Genomic DNA, 13,250 nt, shown 5'->3' on the forward strand with positions numbered 1-13,250 from the left:
GACCTGCTGACATATGAGAGTAAAATGGGGAAGGTTTGCAAAGATGATGGCAGCAAAAATGGTCTACAAATGTTTTCATATTTGTGGGGGGAAATGGAGCAGTAGGAAAGACTGACCATGAAACACACACACACACACATACACACACACACACATACACACTGGTTCTCCTAGCATTAGAGCACAACTGACAGAAATTCTTCGGGTGCCACAAAGTTTAGTAAATGTGTGTTTCATAGAGCAACCAATGTTATCCCACTGCCCTGAACCGTGCCAAGGTTTTGGAGTGTTTGGAACACTGAAGAACTTTCTTTATTCATATGGCAAATGTTAAAAAATGTCAAGAAATAAGAACAATAGGAAACCCAGTGCAAAATTAGCATGGCATGAAAGAACACAAAGAACTCATACTCTATGTGTGTCTCCAGGCAGGGCAGCATGCCCCAGAGGGTGAGCTGTCTAATCACAGTGAGCAGGCTCCAAAGTGGCAATTCTTAGCACCCTAGAAATCTCAGGTTCCTTTAAGAATTATATTATATTTAGAGTTTATCCCCAGAAAATTGCTCATTAATATCCCCATTTTGCATATAATTATAGGAGATTTTTAGATCTCCCAAAGCCTTGGACTGAGAACTACACCCATTGACTTAAAGTCACTGCTGCTGTGATCACCGTCAGGATGACAAAGTCTAAGTTTGATTTGTGTTGTGTCTGGTTGTTCCATGTAGGTAAATGTATAAGGTTAGCAGCTTGAATATTTATACCTCACTCTATAGCTCTTATGACCTCATCTTATTTTACATGGCCCCAGATAAGAAAGGTGAGAATAATGTATCCATTCATTCCTTTTTGTCTATTGCACTATATGACAGTTGAGATGGTACAGAATATTACCAATGTGGTTGCATTTTATAAAAAAATTAAGATCAGACTATATATTAGAGTTAACTATATTAGAAGTTAGATGGTTAAATGTATTAAAATGTGTCCTTTAAGTAACAGAATTTTCACAATAATTTGTAATGAGAAAGAGTGATTTTGAAAATCTTTTGTGACTTGTTTGCTGGGTTTTTCACTGGCAAAGTAGTTAAAAAGAGTTGGAAGTGAGACTGAAAATTCCAACCTTCTAGTCAGGTGTTGGTTTCCCTGGCAACCAGGCCTCATCCTTAGGTGCTTTCCAAAAGTCACTTCCTCTTAACATAAACTCAGGAGTGGTTGAAAGGGGCTTGTTATGAATATCAGACACATTTATCATTCATCACTTAGGAAATTCCAAGGGTTTTAGAAGCTCTCTTCCAGAAATGGAGGACAAGAACCAAGTATCTATTTCTTATTATAAATCACAATATCACACATATTTGCTTGTTTTCTATTATAAGTGGCTATCAGTGGTAACAAATCTTTTTAGACTCTGCATTTTGGAATAAATTTAGATTTACAGAAGTTTCACAGATAGTACAGTCTCCATACACCCTTCACCCAGCTTCCCCGACATTACATATTCAACAGTACATTTGCCAAAACAAGAAATTAATGTCATTACAATGCATTAACTACAGGCGTTACTCAGATTTCGCCAGTTTTTCTAATATCCTTTTTCTATTCCAGGATACATTTAGTCACTGTATCTCCTTAATCTCTTCCAGTTCATAGCAGATTCTCAGTGTTGTTCTTTATGACTGACATTCAAATGGTACTGGTCAGGTATTCCATAGAATGTCCTTCATTTGGGGCTTGACTTATGTTTTTCTAATAATTAGACGGTGGGTGGTGGGGCAGACAGGAGTCCACAGAAGAGAAATGTCTCTCTCATCATATTATATCATGGGGTACATAACACGACTTCACCAGGTTTCTCCACTTAAAGTTATCACTTTTCCCTTTCAATACTCAGTCTGCTGGAAGCAAGTCACTAAGTCCAGGCCCTACTCAAAGGGAGGAGAATTAAGCTCCATTTTCTGGAGAGGGGATTGGCTACATACATTATTCAGAATTCTTCTCCCTATATTTGTTTATTCATATCAGTGGGTACTCCTAGATATTTATTTTATTCTCTATACTATAGTTATTCATTTTGCCCCATTTCTGAAATTAGCCAATTTTTCAAGGAATCCAGGTTTTCTTTATTGTAGAATCTATAATAATAAAAGCATAATATGCTAATTAGACCAGACAGCTGAACCACCTTCCAGACATTATTCTGGACGAAGCCACCATGGCGGGGGCGAGGCAGAGGCGGTTAGGGGCGATCAGGCAGGCAGGCAGAGTGGTTAGGGGTGCTCAGGAAGGCAGGCAGGCAGGTGAGCAGTTAGGAGCCAGCAGTCCCGGATTGTGAGATGGGTGTCCAACTTCCATCTGCAGCAGTATCAGGCCTAAACTGGCAATTGGACATCCCCCAAAGGGGGCCTGGATTGGAGAGGGTTCAGGCCAGGCTGAAGGCATCCCCACCCCCTGTGCACGAATTTCATGCACCGGGCCTCTAGTACTGCTATAAACACCATCTGGGTACTGAGTGTGTCCATGATTACTGACTATCATATCTTCTAGGAACTCTCAGAAGATAGCTAAAACATAAATTTATATATGTCAACCCATGTAAACACACATACCTATATTATTTCTTTATCTATCAAAGATAGGAGATAGACATGTATATCTCTATTTGACAAGTATAAGATATATCTATCAAAGATATCAAAGACAGGGAAATAAATATATGTGTGTGTATGTATGTATGCATGTGTGTATTTATCTGAAAATAGAGATATATAGGTGATAGATAGATAGATAATCTGTGATCTAACCCAGCATTGCAGATTCATTTTAGCCTTCCTCTTTTTCTTATTTGTAACTTTGACAGTGAAATCTGGCTCCCATTATCCATAATTTGTTTACTCATTCATTTAAACCTAGTATATATGTAAAGTAGTTTCAAAATTTCTAATTCCTTCCTCTGTGAAAATGACTTTACTAACTAAACTGTAGTGTTGGTATACAGATTTTGTCGTCTTTAGATTTAAATATCCAGTCAAAACACTATTGTCTAAAGTTACCTAGATTAGTGATTCTTTCATCATTCTCTTCAATGAGGCTATGTTATATATTCTTAATAGAATTAATTTTCTTTGTCACAGTCTGCATTCCATTCTGGGATCCCTCAATATCCTGGTTGATTTTATTAAAATTTGCATACAGCAAAGTTTATTATATGAGGTGTACAGTTCTATGGGTTTTGACAAATTTATGGAGACATGTATTCACTACCACAGTAATATTGAGAACAGTTCTATTGATCTAAAATTTCCCTTGTGAAGTCCCTTTGGAGTCAACTCCTCCATTAGCCTCTGACAATCGCTGATCTGTTTCCATCCTATAATTTTGCTTTTTTCATAACATCATATAAATGGAATCTCATAATATGTAGTATCTTGGGTTGCTTCATTTTCTTAGCAATGTGCATTTGAAATTCATCCATGTTGTGGAAATCAATAGCTTATTTATTTTATTGCTGAGTAGTATTCCATTGAATGGATATACCACTGTTTTGTTTATACATTCTCTTGTTAAAAGACATCTAGTTTCCTCTAGCTTTTAATGATTATGAATCAAGTTGCTTTGAACATTGGATACATCATTTTTGTGTAAACATAATATTTCTTTTTTAACCTTTTATAAATGCATTAAAATTATTTATTTATTTATTTTTAATTGAACTTATTGGGATGCCACTGATTAATAAAATTATATAGGTTTCAGGTGTACAATTCTATGATACAACATCTGTATATTGTATCATGTGTTCACTTCCCAAAGTCAAGTTTTTTTCCATCACCATTTATCCTCACTTTATCCTCTCCACCCTCCCCCCATTCCTCTTTTCCTCTGGTAATCTCCATACTGTTGTCTGTCTATGGGGTATGTTGCTCTTTTGATTTATCTCTTCACTTTTTTCACCCAACCCTCCTACCCTCTCCCATCTGACAGCTGTCAGTCTGTTCTCTATATCTATGAGTCTGTTTCTATTTTGCTCATTAGTTTATTTTGTTCATTAGATTCCACATTTAAGTGAAATCATATGGTACTTGTCTTTCTCTGACTGGCTTATTTCACTTAGCATAATACTCTCCAGGTCCATCCATGCTGTTGCAAAAGGTAAGACTTCCTTCTTTTTTACAGCCAACTAGTATTCCACTGTATAAATGTACTATAGCTTTTTTATCTACTCCTCTACTGATGGGCATTTGGGCTGCTCCAAAATCTTGGCTATTGTAAATAATGCTGCAATGAACAGAAGGGTGCATATATTCTTTTCAGGTTTCTTCAGATGTATTCCTAGAAGTAGAGTCACTGGGTTATAAGGCAGTTTCATTTTTAAATTTTTCGAGTAACTCCATACTGCTTTCCACAGTGGCTATACTAGTCTGCATTCCCACCAACAGTGCAAGAGGTTTCCCTTTTCTCCACGTCTTTATCAACACTTGCTGTTTGATGATTTACTGATGGTAGCCATTCTGGCAGGTGTGAGGTAATATCTCATTGTGGTTTTAATTTTCATTTCTCTGATGATTAGTGATGTTGAACATCTTTTTGTATGTCTATTGGCCATCTGTATGTCCTCTTTGGAGAAGTGTTTATTCAGGTCCTTTGCCTATTTTTTAATTGGTTTCTTTGTTTTTTGGTGTTGAGTTTTATAAGTTCTTTATACATTTTGCATATTAACGCCTTATCAGATGTGTCATTGGCAAATATGTTCTCCCAGTCACTGAGCCAAAGTCTACATTAGCTGTAAACTGGCAAAAATATTTTCAGCCCTGGCTAGTGTTGCTCAATTGGTTGAGCATCATCCCATGCACTGAGAGGTCACCAGTTCCATTCCTGGTCAGGGCACATGCCTGGGTTGTGGGCTTGATCTCCAGGAAGGGGCGTGTAGGAGGCAGTCAATCAATGCTTCTCTCTCTCTCTCCCTCTTCCTTCCTCTCTCTCTAAAATCAATGAAAACATATTTAAAAATTTTTTCAAGGCCTGGATTAGACAAATATAAGGGTGTTAGTCTTGGAAACTGTAAGATTTCTGCTCTCTTTCTACCCTTCATCTTTCCCTCAAGATGTCAAAGGCCCCATCTACATACACTTTAGCTTATTTCTTCCCACCTTTTTCCATACTCTGCCCCACCAGGGATAGCCACTAGGTGCTCACAGGTTCTCACCAGCTGCTCCTCTCTGGGACCCCTCTGCTTTTCCCCAGCTCCACACATCCCAACTTCTGGAATCCTGTACTTATGACACTAGCAAGGGAAGGGGAAAGCAATGCCACCCTTGTTGGTGTTGTGGGTGTGGACCTGTCTTAGTCTAGTCCAAACTTGGCCACTGACTAGGTGTGGAGTTCAGGTGTGCCATACCTCCCCATCATATGCCCCATGATTGTGCTACCTGCCCTGACCCTCCCCTAGATTTGTTGGAAGCAGATCATTGTTGTAGCATATAAAAAGGAACTCACCCTTAAGAATAGGATTAGAGGAAACAATGCATTTCTTTTTTCAGCATTTCCAACTTTTCCTCTCTAGGGATCAGCATGGCATACTATGATAGCCACTACAACACCATGCCTTAGGATGTCCTAGAGGATGGAAGCATTGACTATGGCATTTTTCATATAGATAGTTACACATGGTACAGACGTGCAAAGATACAAGAGAAGAACTACTGTCATGTTGCCTGTTCAGGTACAGTTTTGATTTTCATCCTCAGAAACAAAGACATGATGGCTGATAATGGAATATCCACTCATTTTCTGCTTTAAAATTTGAAGTCCAGATGTGCAAGTAGGTTTATACTAGCCAATAAATTATTCAACAGTTCTTCAAAGTAAAACTGATTCTGTGGCCTAATTGTCCAAAAAAGTGGGACAGACAAGTGACCTTACTACCTTTCATGCATAGAGATATTAAATATCTTCAATAAGAAGGAGAAAGTTGTTTGCCAATTAATTTCTATAAGCGATTCACTCAAAGGATGCAGTTTATGCCTCTTTGTACAGAATGAGACAAATAAATATACTTTACACAACATTTCTTAAACAGTAGAAATGAAGCTAGAATTTACTTCCAAATATTCTACTTTAATAATTTAAAAAATATAGGCATGCACAGAATTAAAGATAGCAAAGTGCATCAGACACGAAATCTGGCATTAGGGAAGTTACATGCAGCACTATAAACAGGTGTGTATTGAGTGCTGTGGATTTCAGAGGAAAGAGATATTATTAAGAAAATTATGGAAAGTTTTGTAGACACTGGTATTTGATCTAAGACTTGGAAGATAGATAAGATTTGGATATTCAGACATAGAGAGGAGTCATTCCAGGTAAGGGAAACAACAAAAGCAAAGAGGTGCATGTGGGGATGTGTAAGCATAAACAGGGAGATGTGAGATACTTGTCCTATCTGAAAAGGGGGGACATGAAAACAAATAACAGGACATGTGGTTGGAAAGACTGATTATTATCTGATCAGAAAGAACCTTGGAAGCTAGGCTAAGGAGCATGTATTGATTTCTGCCTCCTATAGGAAATCAATAGTGGTTAGTTAATGAATCATTGACCCAGAAAGATTAATCTGCAAGAAGAGTGTGAGACAAGCAGATACCATTAAAGTGCCACTGCCATTGTTGCAGTGAGAGATTAAAACACCTGACAATGGTCATGGATGGGGGTATGGAGAAGGAACTGATACAAGAGATATTCAATAGCAGAAGTACAGAGCTCAGTAAATGATTATCTTTTTTGTACCCCCTCTAGAATGTAAGCTAATGAGTGTAGGACTTTTATCTGGTTTGATCATTGATGTATTCTCAGTGCCTAGAATGTTGCCCGGCCATTGCTGGAGCTCAATAAATATTCATTAAATAAATGATGGGAGGGAATTGGGAACAAGGGTGAAGACAAAGAATCATAAAAGATTCTATGACAAATTCTTTAGGATAAGGAAATAAACTTTAACACTTTCTTTGACACACACAAAATGATTCACACATATGTTTGAATGTATAAGTGATTGAACATGCTAATTTATCTAGTAAATTGTTATTAGTTCTCATTAATATAGAATGCTCACTACCTCCAGAGGTAGACCACCCAATCATTGATCAGTCCTTATAGTTTTCTTCCAACAATCCTAGTTTTTCCTTCTGAATTTATTCAAAACAAATTTTCTCTATTTAATACATAGAAACTTATTAAATATTTGAAAATGATTAATAGATATCTCTTAGCTTTAATTTCATATCTTCTGGACTAAAATATTCATTATCTTCACCTTCCTGCAGGTGTGAATTTTAAACCCTCCCTATCCTAGTCAATCTCATTAGCATTCCTTCAGAGTTTGCCAATGGAGTCTTCCTGTTGAACATGGAGATTCAACATGTGCATTACCTTCCATAGTAGCTCCTATAACAGCCTCCCGGAACATTCATTCTCTAATCCTGGAAACCTGTGAAGATGTTACTTTACATAGCCAAAGGGGCTTTGCAAATGTGACTAAAGGTACTGACTTTGAGAGGGAGAGGTTATCCTAGGTTATCTGGGTGAGCCCAACCTAAGGTCAACTTCTTAAAAATGGAGAATTTTTTTTCAGATGTGGTTAGAAAGATTCAATGACAACAGAGGGAGGAAAGGAGATTCATAATATTAGGTACTTGCCCTGGTCAGTGTGGCTCAATTGGTTGAGCATTGTCCCATGCACTGAAGGGTCACTGGCTCAATTCCCAGTCAGGGCACAAACCCAGATTGTAGGTTTGATCCTGGTTAGGGTACATTGATATTTCGATCTCCTTCTCTCTCTCTCCCTCTACCTCTCCTTCCATATATATATACCATCATCAGAGGGATGCAAATTAAAATGACAATGAGGTATCATCTCAGACCTGTCAGAATGGCTATATATATAGTATTCGACCCACCATTGCTGGCTTGTTAAGATGGAAAAAGGGTACCTCAACAATTGAGAAGAATGAAGTTGGAGGGATTGCAATACCAGATATCAAGTTATACTACAAAGCCACTGTAATCAAAACAGCCTGGTACTAGCACAAGAACAGACATATATATCAATGGAACAGAACAGAGACCCCAGAAATCGACCCAAGCCACTATGCTCAATTATATTTGACAAAGGAGGCAAGAGCTCACAGTGGAGTCAAGACAGTCTCATCAATAATGATGTTGGGAAAACTGGACATGAAACCATAAAAATCCTAGAAGAAACCATAGACAAGAAGAAATCTCAGAAGTCTCTTGTAGCAATATGTTTGTGGATACCTCTCTTAGGGCAAAGGAAACTAAGGAAAAAAGAAACAAGTGGAACTACTTCAAAATAAAAACTTCTGCACAGCAAAAGAAACCATTAATAAAACAAGAAAGACCACTGCATGGGAGAGTATATTTGCCAGTGACATATCTGATAAAGTATTAATATCCAAAGTATATAAGGAACTCATACAACTTAAGAAAAGGAAGACAGACAATCCAATCTAAAAATTAGCAAAGGACCTAAATAGACACTTGTCCAAAATGGATATACAGATAGCCAAGAGATATATGAAAAGATAATCAACGCCACTGATCATCAGAGAGATGCAAATTAAAATGCCAATGAGGTATCATCTCAGAGCTGTCAGAATGGTTACCATCAACAAAGCAACAAATGACAAGTGCTGGGGAGGATGTGGAGAAAAGAGAACCCTGGTGGAAATGCAGATTGGTGCAGCTATTATGAAAAACAGTATAGAGTTTCTTCAAAAAATTATAAATGGAACTGCCATTTGACCCAGTGATCCCACTTTTAGGAATATATCCTAAGAAACCAGATACACTAATCAGAAAGAATGTATGCACCCCTATGTTCATAGCAGCACAATTTACAATAGCTAAGATTTGGAAACAGCCTAAGTGCCCATCAGCAGATGAGTGGATTAGAAAACTGTGTTACATCTACACAATGGAATACTATGCTGCTATAAAAAAGAAGAAACTCTTATCATTTGCAACAGCATGGATGGACCTGGAGAGTATTATGCTAAGCAAAATAAGCAGTCAGTCAGAGAAAGACAAGTATCATATAATTTCACTCAGATGTGGAGTCTAATGAACAAAATAAACTGTTGAACAAAATAGATCCAGAGACATAGAAGCATGAAACAGACTGTCGAATCTGAGGAAAGGTGGGGGTGGGTTGGTGGGTGGGAAGTGATCAACCAAAGAACTTATATGCATATATGCATAACTCATGGACATAGACTATAGGGTGGTGGAGGCCTAGGGAGGGCGGTGGGGGCTTTTTCTCAATAGGAGAAAAGGGGACATATGTAATAGTTTCAACAATAAAAACTTTAAACATAAGATAAAAAGATGGATAAAGGGGTACATAAGTCATAGAGTTTAGGGGGCCTATAGGAGCTAGAAATGACCCTTAGCTGACATCCAGCAAGGAAGCAGGGACTTCAGTCCTAAAACCACAAGGAAATGAATTATGCCAAAACCCAAATAAGCCAAACAAACAAACAAACAAACAAACAAACAAATAAATAAATAAAAGGATCCTTCTCTAGAACATCCAGAAAGGAAAACAAACAGCCTTGCCACATACATACATATTGAGAACTGTGCCTTCTTGATGTATTGAACATTTTATCATTAGAGTCAATGTCCCTCCTTAACTTTGGTAATATTTCTTATCCCCAAATCTATTTTATCTGACAGTAATATAGCCATTCAACTTTCTTTGCATGGCATATTTCTTTTCATTCTTTTACTTTTAACCTATGTGTATATTTCTATCTAAACTGAGTTTTTTTTATAGACAGCATGTAGTTAGGTGTTGCTTTTATGTCTAAGCCAACAAGCTCTGCTTTTCAATAGGAGTATTTAGACCAGAGTCAGCAAATTTTGTCTTAAAGGGCTCCATAGTAAATGTGTTAGGCTTTGTGGAACATATACTGTCTCTATTGAAACTATTCAACTTTCCATGTAGTACAAAAGCAGTCATAGATAATATGTAAATGAATGGGCATGGCTATGTTCCAATAAAACTTTATTTACAAAAAACAGAGGGCCATATTTCGCTGAACTTTGGTTTAGACCATTTATACTTAATGCAATTGCTAATATGGTTACTTTAAAATCTACCATGTTGTTATTTGTCTTCTATTTGTGCCATCTATTCTTGGTTCTTTTTTCCTGCTTTCTTTTGGATTAATTGAATATTTTTCAATACTCTCTTTTATTTCCTCCATTGGCTATTAGCCACAATTCCGTTGTGTTTTTAGTGGTGACTCTAGGGTTTACAATATGCAACATTATCTTATCAGATTCTATTTTCAAATAACATTACACTACTTCACATATGATAGGTGAATTTCATAACAGTATGCTTCTATTTTCCCCATCCTATCTTCTGTGTTATGTTGTCATGCATTTACTTCAACATGTTATACACTTCACAATGCATTTTTATTATTTGGCCTTAAACAATTATTTCTTAAATAAAAGTTTTAAGGGAGAAAAAGGTCTTTATATTTACCATTTCTATCATGCTTCATTCCTTTGGGGGAATCATTTGGGTAGACAGTTAAGTGGTATCATTTTCCTGCAGCCTAAAGAACTTCCTTCAACATTTTTGTAGTAAGTTTGGTTTATCTGAAAATGTCGGTTTTATTTTCTTCTTTGAGGAATGTCTTCTCTCCATATAAATCCTAGACTGACAAATGTTTTCTCATTTTGCTAAAGATGTCCCATTGTCTTCTGCTTGACTTGTTTTTTATGAAAAAGCAGTAATTATTTTTATCTGTGTTGTTATATATAATGTGTCCTCTTTCCTCTACTTCCTTTTTATTATCAATTTATTATCAACTTAATCATAATGTATATTTTTCTTGTGCTTATCTTACTTGATACTCATTAACATAATGAATCCCTGAAATTATAATTTTCATCTTTTCTGCTAGGACTAAAATGACACATATGTTAGATGACTTGATGCTGTCCTGTAGGTCACTGAGGCTCTTCATTTTTTCCCCCTTTTGTGTTTTATTTTCAGCAGTTTTAATTGCTATAGCTTCAAGTTCTCTGATCGTTTTTTCTGGAGTTTTTTCAGTGCTTGGTTATTGCTTCATATGTTTCATTTCTTTCTCTTTATTCATGTTTTTCTTTAAGTCTTTGATATAAATACTATAAGCATATTTATAAGTACTGTTTCAAATTTCTTGTCTGCTAATTCAATCAATCCTGTCATTTCTGGATGTTTCCACTAACTGATCTTTCTCCTGGCCATAGTTCGCATTTTCATGCCTCTCTGCACATACAACAACTTTGTATTGCATACTAGACATAGCATATGTTATGTTGCTGAGCATCTGAATTATGTTATCTTCTTTTAGGGAGTGTTGAGTTTCATCTTGGCAAGTAGTTAATTCTAATCAGGGAGGTTCTAGAGTAGTCTTTGTTGTAGAACTAATTTAGTCTTACTACTAACGCATAGCTTTTCTAGTGTCTCTTTTGACTGTCCCAGGGGTTTGGCAAGGTTTCTCTTCTCTGCCTGGTCGAAAATCAAATATCTTCCAGCTCCACTTGAGCTCTGTAATTGTTCAGGTCCCTGGTAATTGTTCTCTAACTACCTCAAAGAGTTTCATTCTTTGCATGCCCAGTATAGCCTTCACTACAGACTCATTGGGTATTCTAAAGTACCTAGCACAGATTAAAAATGGTGGCAGAGTAAATGGATGCTGCATGGGCATGCTTCCAGGAACAAACTGGTATTTACAAATAAAATACCAAAAAATTCCTGAATAATCAATGGAAAACTCACTGGAGAGAAACCTGATAGCTGAGGACCAAAAGTGAAGACAGCATAGAGACTGGTAGGAGGGGTGGAAGCAAGAAAGGGCTGGCCAGGCACCCACAGACAGCAACTGAAGTCCCAGAGAGATATCTCAGCTGTGGGGGGTTGCCACTGAGAAGTCTGGGATCTATTCCCCAAGCTGGGCCCCAGCACAGAGCACTAAAACTGAGTAGGACACCCACATAACATCTGGCTGTGAAAAGCAGCAGGGTGCTGTCTGCCAAGGAGTAACAGCTGAAAACTCAGACACCCTCTTAAAGAGCCATGCACAAAATTCCCTGTGGAGCCACCCACCTTCTGCTCCAGCAGAGGGAGAGCGAAGTAGACTGAAGCTGTGAGAGCAGAAAGCCAAGATTGGGGAGACAAGAAATAGAGCTCAGAAGGCAGACACTCCATGTTTCCTGGGCTGAGTCATTCCCTCACACAGTGGAGGACATCTTTTCCACATAGACATTTGCCTTGCCTGGGGGGAAGACAGTAGGCACATCTTGCCCTGAGTCCACTTAAGAGATTAAAAATAACAATTAGCCTCCAGACAGAAACAACTGCACCACCCTGTTGAAAAAAACTGTCCCCATACCTGCGGACAATTGCCTGGAAGGCAATTCAAGTTAAAAATCCTATCAGTAGGTAGGCAGAGGTGGTCTCTGGAGGCTTTGAGTCTTTACTGATCTAATTAGTCAGAAACAGCCTTAAATACTGACCTGCACTAGAGATTGAGAGGTGTAGAGCATACACTTAATACATGGTCACAAACCCAAACAAACAGCCAGAATGAGGAGACAAAGAAATAACCTCCAAATGAAAGAACTAGAGAATTCTCCAGAAGAAGAGATAAATGAAGCAGAGATAAGAAATTTATCTGAAACAGAGTTCAGAGTAATGATGGTAAAGATGCTCAACAGCATGAAAAAAGGTATAGTAACTATGAAAAAAGAACAGTCTGAGATAAAGAATGACATAACACAAATAAAGAACACATTGGAAGGAATACAGAGCAGATTAGGGGAAGCTGAGAATCGAATCAGTGAATTAGAAGACAGAGATGAAAATATCACTCAATCAGAGAACAAAAAAGAAAAAACAATTAAAAAACAGGAGGACAGCTTAAGGGAGCTGTGGGACAATGTGAAATGTAACAATATTAGAATAGCAGGTGTGCCAGAAGAGGCAGGAAGGGAGAAAGGCATAGAGAAGGTGTTTGAAGAAATAATGGCAGAAAACTTCCCTAACCTGCTAAAGGAAAAGTCACACAAGTTCAGGAGGCACAGAGAACCCCAAACAAGAAGAACCCAAACAGGCCCATGCCCAGACACATTATAATTAAAATGCCAAAAATTAAAGACAAAGAGGGAATCTT

The 13,250-nt window shown here is 37.5% G+C and overlaps 1 pseudogene; it reads left to right on the plus strand.

Annotated features, from left to right (window-relative positions):
• The first annotated feature begins 732 nt into the window (after window positions 1–732).
• Window positions 733–11,458, plus strand: LOC139010563 (lysozyme-like protein 1; annotated as a pseudogene).
• The last annotated feature ends 1,792 nt before the right edge of the window (window positions 11,459–13,250 follow it).

This window comes from Myotis yumanensis, unplaced genomic scaffold, assembly GCF_028538775.1.
Source record: "Myotis yumanensis isolate MYYU_CA2020_CCGP unplaced genomic scaffold, mMyoYum1.0.hap1 SCAF_1, whole genome shotgun sequence".
Classification (NCBI taxonomy): Eukaryota; Metazoa; Chordata; class Mammalia; order Chiroptera; family Vespertilionidae; genus Myotis; species Myotis yumanensis.